The following is a 6,000-nucleotide window of genomic DNA, read 5'->3' on the forward strand; positions in this document are numbered from 1 at the left end:
GAGGGCTCTGCTTCCCATAGTCTGCCAGGGATCCCAGCTGACAGAGGCTCCACTACCTGGAATACTGCTGGTCATTGGCAAGTGGAGAGTGTCATAGAGATCTCTCACTCCTTCTTAAAATAATAGTCTAGAAGTAATAAAAATCACTGCTGCATAGGGCTGACTGGCTTAAATTAGTCGTGTGGCTTTATCCAACAGCAAGAGGCTGGGGGTGCTATGGGGATAGGAAGTATGGTTTTCTGTGTGCCCAGAGGGAATAAAAACTATAACGTGAGAAAAAAACTACAAGAAAATATTCATAAGAATTCAAGAGGGATTTTTTTTCCAAAGCACTGAAACAAAAATTACAAATTGTAATTTTAAGAAAATTAAATTAAATTAAATTGTAATGACAAGAAAAAGTGACACGTGTAATATAAGAACATTTTCTATGAGGCAAAGCAAGAATGAATGTGCCCTTGGCTCTTGGTTTTCACTATGATGCTGTCTTGGGAGATCTTCACATTACCACATCAAGGTCATGGCAGCCTGATGGACGCTGGTTGGGCTGGATTCCAGTTGGAGTGAGATAAGTTTCCAGAGGCTCACTATACCAGTTTGACAAGACAGAATGAATCCACCCCCCACCCCCACCCCATGGTGCTCAGAGGGGCGGTGCTCAGGTAGGATGTGGAAAGGCTCACCCAAGTCACACTTCTCTCCAGGGTGGGTCTGATGTTGGATTCTCTGCTCCAGCCTGCAGTAGGCACCAGACCCTCTGAGGCTGGTGGCCAAATTGTCCTGGACACACTTACCTGGAGGGCAACAACGATCCCCATTGCAGGTCAGAGCACTTTGCCTTTCCCTCCTTTCTCCCTTCTCTTTTGGGGAACTTTTTATAGGGGAGGGGATAAAGTTCCAAGGATTCCTAACTGGAAACATTGGTTGGGATGGTCTTTGAGTGGGCAGATGTCTGACCTGGGTCTGACCAGGCCACGTGGCTCTCCTTTTGAGTTTACTGAACTAGCTTTTCCACAAATGGGGTTAGACCTCAGACAAGACCTCACCCATCCCTCTTCGACCCACCTTGCACAGACTCCCCAGAGGGCCTCAGATGTGCCCCAGCCTGTGTTGGTGACTCTGCCCTGAACATTGCTCTGTGCCTGCAGTGCCTCTGAGGTCTGTGTCAGCCTAGGCCCAGGGTCAGAGACTCCAAGTAGAGGGAACTTGCAAAAAGCATGTGGTCCAACAACTTAGGAGAAAAGGGGTTTCACTTCCTGTGTGAGCATCCCTATGCATTGCAGGCCCTGCTCATGACTTGAGCGCCAGGGCCATCACCCAATTGTAAATTGGTGTGAAGATGCTTTTGGAGGCATTAGTGATGGGTGGTCAGCAGCAACCAGAGCCTGGTTCTCTGGGGTTCTCACCACTTCCCTGCTCACACAGAAGGCTGGTATCCCCATCACATGTCCAAGAAGTGACTTGCCTAGCAAACTCCAGAGCAGAAAGCATTGAGGGTCCCAGTTCCTGGAGAGAGCCCTCTGCTAACCAGGATGCCCAGGTTTTTAGGTGACAGTGCTTAAGAGTAGGAGCTCCTCCAGCGGCTTAGTATAGAAGAGGTCAGCTTCAGGTTCCTTGCAAAAATTTAGGCTCCAATTAGTAGAAGGTATGTGGATGACTGTCAAGAAAAAGTCACCAGGTCTGCAGTGGCCATGGAGTCACACAGCTGTTTCCTCAAAAGAACCTTTGGAGCTCCCCTGACATTTACACTAAGGCTACATTTTCCCCATACTGCTCCCACACTATCACTGAGGACAGTTGTGCAGCTAGAGCTGGGCCATTTCTGCTCATTGGCGGACTCCTTTAATCTTTGCTTACTCTCTATTGGCCTGGTACCACCACAGTCTGGGACTCTTCCTGCCTAAACCTCCCTCCTTACCTCTCTTTTCACAGGTGTGAGACATGCATCACAATCTGAAGGCTCTCCCCATCTCCCGCTCCTTCCCACTGTAGCTTTTATAGGTATTTTTTCCAGTAAATCTCTTGTATGTCAACTCTTGTCTTGGTATTTGCTGCTAGGAGGGCCTGAAGTGGTAACAGGGTCAGGGTACTTTCACAGATGAGATCTCAAGTTTCACATTTCTCAATAGTTATACTACTTTTCCAAGAGGCAGGCTAATATAATAAAGAGCTTTAACTGTGTTCAAGTCCCAGGTCTACCACTTTTAGCTCTGTGTCCTTGGCTTCTGTGCCCTTTTTCTTTTCTTTCTCTTTAAAATTTATTTATTTTTTGAGAGAGACAGGGGATGAGTGGTGGGGAGGGGCAGAGGGAGATAGAGAAGCAGACTCCTCACCGAGCAGGGACCCTGATGCTGGGCTCGATCCCAGGGCCCGGAGATCGCGACCCCACCCAAGGTAGACCCACAACCGACTGAGGCAGCCAGGTGCCCTTCTGTGCCCTTTTTCTCAAAAGGGTATGGTCACATTACTATCTCTTAGGGCTGTTGTGAGGTTTATGTGAATTATTGTACAGACCACTTAGTGTCTCACACATATTAAATAATATCAGCTATTTTACCATCTTTGACTGATGAAGGCAGAAGGGAAGGGTATTACCAGATCTTATAGCCATTCATGAGCACTGAACTCTTCAATCTAAAGTTCTGGAGCTCCAAGTATGTATGCTTTATTGATTTTTAACCTAGAAGTTAAAATTCAAGTTCAGGAAAACACATGAACTAGTTCAATGGCATGATTGTGTCCCCTACCTTCAACTCCATTGGATGGGTAACTCCCAAAATAAGAATGGTATGATTTTTCTATCTTGTATCCATTAGACAGCTTATTCTGGAATATAGAAGTGGCACTGAAGAGCATACCTGTATCTCCTCTTGTTACATTTACGAACGTTCTTTATGGTAGAGAGTGTCAAAGGTATGGAAAAGGCAAGATGGGAAGGGACCTAACATTTGCTTGAATGCCCACGAAGGGGCAGATGCAGTGTTTGGTGTTTTGGTTTGAGTCTCTTAGAGCCCTATGAGAGGTGCACCTGGGTGGCTCAGTCAGTTGAGCGTCTGCCCTCCGCACAGATCATGATCTCAGGGTCCTGGGATCGAGCCCCATGTTGAGCTCCCTGCTCAGTGGGGATTCTGCTTCTCCCTCTCCCTTTGCCTCCCACCTCCCACCCCCGCTCGCAGTCCCTCTCCTGCTCCAAATAAATAAAATCCTAAAAAAAAAAAAAAACAAAACCGTAAGAACCCTGTAAGGCAGGTAGAAATATTTCCTTACATGAAGAAGAAACAACTTGGGGAGTGTTCCAAGGCCCTAAGTCTAGTAAGTTGTGGAGCTGTATTCCAACCTAGGTTCATTATACTCCAAAATCCACACCCCTTCCATTTAATTTTTTTTAAACTTTAGATGGTAACCTTCCAGGACTGGGAGATTGGTTGGTTTAAATATGCATAAGGGACGTTAAATTGAAAGTTTCCTCTTTTGCACCAAGATTGAACAGATATGAAATTCTAAAGCCAGGTTTTCAAAGGAAATAACCAAGCAGCCCTAAAACTTATAAGGACGACTAAAAGGGTCAAGAGAGAGGAGATACAGACAAGGAATTTTTGTGAGGAGGATTTCTTTGGAATGTGTGTCTAAGCGGGGAAGAGTTGGGGTGCTTTTTTTTACCCCAAGGTTTCAGCTGGACCCCAAGAAGCTTGATATGTTATCTCCTGGAGTTTGGAGGCACCGTGAAATGGGATCCGCATGAGAAATATTATGGACTAGAGAAAATGCAGCTATGGTGATGGTGGGAGGAAAGGAGAGGTGACTGTATTAGGATATCTATACTTCCAGTTTATTGGGGCAAAAGATATATGGGTGTTTCTCATGTACCAAAAGTGGGTCATGCAGGAGAATGTTTGGTATTGAGGGGCCTGAAGAGAACTGTTTGGGGGTGCTAAGGATTCCATCAGAGAAACTATATGGAAAGGATAGCTGGAAAACCCAGAGCTGAAGAGGAAAACAGCAATAGAATGTTTAGCTTTTGACACAAGCATTGCAGTGGGGGAGCCTCAGATGAAAGTCTGCTTTAAACATCAGCAAGACCCAGAAAGCATGAAGCCAACTTACCAAACAACCATAAAGAGCTTTCTGTTTACTCCCTCCCTTCAACCTTAGACCTGAATTCAAAATTAGCAAGCTGGGAAGGATGGGGAAAGAAAAGAAACCCAACACATCCTTTACCCCAAAGGTGGGAGGTCCACTTGAATTTGGTGCTGAGGGAGGAGAGATTTATTTCTAAATTGAGTTCAGAGGGTTCCTTTTTAAAATTAGGGACTGAAGGTTCTGGTCACTGAAACAAAGCTAGATTTATTATTTAAAGTTACTGTAGGGGGACACCTGCGTGGCTCAGTCAGTTAAGAATCTGCCTTCAGCTCAGGTCATAATCCCAGGGTCCTGGATCAGGCTCCCTACTCAGCTTCTTCCCCTCCCTCTGCCAGCCACTCTGCCTACTTGTGCTCTCCTATCGCTCTGTCAAATAAATGAAATCTTAAAAAAAATTAAATGTCTGTAGGGCTCTTTGAGCAGCAAAGCCCTGGGGCCTGGGCAAAACTCAAAGTATTAGACAGAAGTGAAGTTGGGTTTTGGTTGTATCTCACAGTTGCTCTTGCTCGGTAGGTTGACTACCTCTGCTTGGTATAATGTTTGTGATGTGCCATGCTACTGTGTTTTTTCATTAATTTGGCTACACCAGCTTTCTTTTGCTAAGTATTCACCCAATATATATTCTTCCATCTTTTTATTTTGAACTTTTCTGGATAATTTTAAGGACATCTTTGAGAAAAAGCATGAAACCAGATTCTGTGCCTTGAAAAAAAATCCAATCTGCGGTTTTCTTTTACCATGAGTTTAAACTATCTACATTTATTATTATTGATGTAGATGTATTTCTGCCTTCCTATTTTGTGTTTCTGTTGGGTTTTTTTCCTTTGCATTTTCCCCTTCCTCTCTTTTCCTGCCTTCTGTTGGACCAAGAGAGTTTTCTTTGGAAAATTTTTGGAAATTTTTCTCTGGAATTTACACATTCTATTTTTTTTTTTATTTGATAAACACATTCTATTTTTATCTTTTAGTGCCTATCCCAAGATTTTTTCTAAATAGTTTAACTATATTTTTAAACAAAATATAGACTATCATCAACTTCTGTCCTTTTCCTTAAACACTTTTACATTTTGAATTTTTTCAAAAAAACATAGGAACAATTTCTGATAACTGGAATTTCTACATACAAGTTGTTAACCATTATCATTCATAGTTCATGATGCACATTTAAATGTTTTCTCATTTGATTCCAGAAAAAGCTCAGCTAAGTGTTACCTTCATAATGAATTAATGAATTAAAAAAAGAAAGTCTGGAAAAGAGGTCTTCAATTCCTTTTTGAGAGTAGGGGTAAGGGTGGGGGGGGGAGAGAAAGAATCTTTTTTTTGAGATTTTTATTTTTATTTATTTATTTGATGGGAGTCGGAGTGGAAGACAGCACAGGAACGAGCTTGAGCACAAGCAGAGCTAGTGGCAGGCAGAAGGAAAAGCAGGCTCCCCATTAACTGAGCAGGGAGCTCCATGTGGGGGCTCAGGACCCTGGGATCATAACCTGAGCTGAAGGCAAGACACTTAACTGACTGAGCCACCCAGGTGCCCAAGAGTACTTCAATTATTTTTTTTAAAGATTTTATTTATTTATTTGACAGACAGAGATCACAAGTAGGCAGAGAGGCAGGCAGAGAGAGGAAGGGAAGTAGGCTCCCTGCCAAGCAGAGAGCCCCATATGGGGCTTGATCCCAGGACCCCAGGATCATGACCTAAGCCGAAGGCAGAGGCCCCAACCCACTGAGTCACCCAGGTGCCCTGAGCTCTTCAATTCTTATTGGTGTCCTTAAAGTCCCTTAAAAGTCTGGAGACCTCAGGTTGAGAACCACAGATCTTAGGAATACAGTCTTTACCCTTTCCTTTTGGGAAGGGAGAGA

This window comes from Mustela lutreola, chromosome X (genome assembly GCF_030435805.1).
Source record: "Mustela lutreola isolate mMusLut2 chromosome X, mMusLut2.pri, whole genome shotgun sequence".
In the NCBI taxonomy this organism is placed as follows: Eukaryota; Metazoa; Chordata; class Mammalia; order Carnivora; family Mustelidae; genus Mustela; species Mustela lutreola.